Raw genomic sequence first — 1,510 nt, forward strand, 5'->3', positions numbered from 1 at the left:
TTCTTCATTCTAGGAAAACGATGTAACCTATTTCCGAACTATGCTTGATTGTCTATGCTAATTTAATGCAATTCTCTCTTTGTTTATCTGATTTATTCTGAATTTATTGCTTCTAATTAACTGGCCATTGATTAGATGATAAGTAATCTTGTGATTTGCTATCGAAAGAGGGAATCATAGGGTAGATCTTGGATATTTCAGCATAGGTAAGTATAGAGATCGAAAGACTTGTATGAACCTATGTAGTCATTAAATCATTGATCTTATTGCGTTCTTGATTATTGAATTTGCATATTCTTGTGTGAATTGATAACCAAGAGTCAATTCCAATTGACTATCGAAAGAGGCTTTTGGACGAATTAGAGATTTGCTAATAGACAAAAGAGGTTTAAGTTAAATTAGCTGGATGAGAAAAGCATAGTGAAGAATTAGGTGAAATCGATTTCCTAGAAGTTTTCTTCCCCATTGAATTTGATCTTTGAAAGTCAGTTTTATTTTCTTTGCTTATTTCTCTTTGAGTTGATCTAAGTTTATTTGCAACTACAAAAACCTTAGCGATTCCTGTAGATAAAATTGAGATTAGTATAATTTTGGTATTTGGCAAGAGTAAGGTACCAATCCCTGAGGACGATACTCTACTTATTACTTTACTATAAAACTACGATACTGTGCACTTGCAGTTTTGCACCGGTCACCTTGATATAGTAAATTCTATCACCATTTAAGTTTCCTACAGATCGTGACCTATTTGTGCTCTCAGTAGCACTAGGTCCAGTCCAAGTGTGAGCTTTTTTAGCAAGCTCATTGAGGTATTCTATGGAGACTTTGTATCAGTGTTGGGAGAGATTTAAGGAACTATTGAGTATGTGTCCTCACCATGGATATGAGAATTAAGGATCTTTATGTAAGAACTCACAATTACACATCATCTCCACATATTGACGCTCTCTAGGTGTAAGTCCCTCATAAAAATAGCTCACTAAGCGCCAATTCTCATACTCATGATGAGGACACATACTCAATAGCTCCTTAAATCTCTCCCAAGACTGATACAAAGTCGCACTGTCCTTTTGTGCAAAGGTGGAGATTTGCCTTTTAAAAGCATTGGTCTTATGTTGGGGAAAGTATTTATTAAAGAAGACCTTAGTTATCTCATTCCATGACCCAATAGATCGTGGTCTCAATGAGTATAGCCAAATCTTAGCTCTATCCTTCAAAGAGAAAAGAAATAACTTAAGTCTCACAATGTCATCAGTTGCATTTTGAATATGAAAAGTGGCAACTACTTCCTCAATCTCCCTAATGTGCACATATGGATTTTCATTTTCCAAGCCGTGAAAAATAGGGAGGAACTGTATCATTCCTGCTTTAAAATCCAATTGGTGAGTATTAGTTGGAAATATCATGCATGATGGTGTGGCTGTGTGTGTAGGGTGGAAGTAATCCTAAAGGGTCCTAGTGGGTTAATCTTCGTGTCCACTCATTTCCTCAAAATTAGAAAAATTATCAA

General features: G+C 35.5%; 1 non-coding gene across 1 annotated transcript; it reads left to right on the forward strand.

The window, feature by feature from the left end:
* Nucleotides 1-996: 996 nt before the first annotated feature.
* LOC122308622 lies at nucleotides 997-1,104 on the forward strand. Its single transcript, XR_006242141.1, has one exon. It is a non-coding gene; the product is annotated as a small nucleolar RNA R71 (small nucleolar RNA).
* The last annotated feature ends 406 nt before the right edge of the window (nucleotides 1,105-1,510 follow it).

Source organism: Carya illinoinensis, chromosome 4, assembly GCF_018687715.1.
Source record: "Carya illinoinensis cultivar Pawnee chromosome 4, C.illinoinensisPawnee_v1, whole genome shotgun sequence".
NCBI classification, from domain to species: domain Eukaryota; kingdom Viridiplantae; phylum Streptophyta; class Magnoliopsida; order Fagales; family Juglandaceae; genus Carya; species Carya illinoinensis.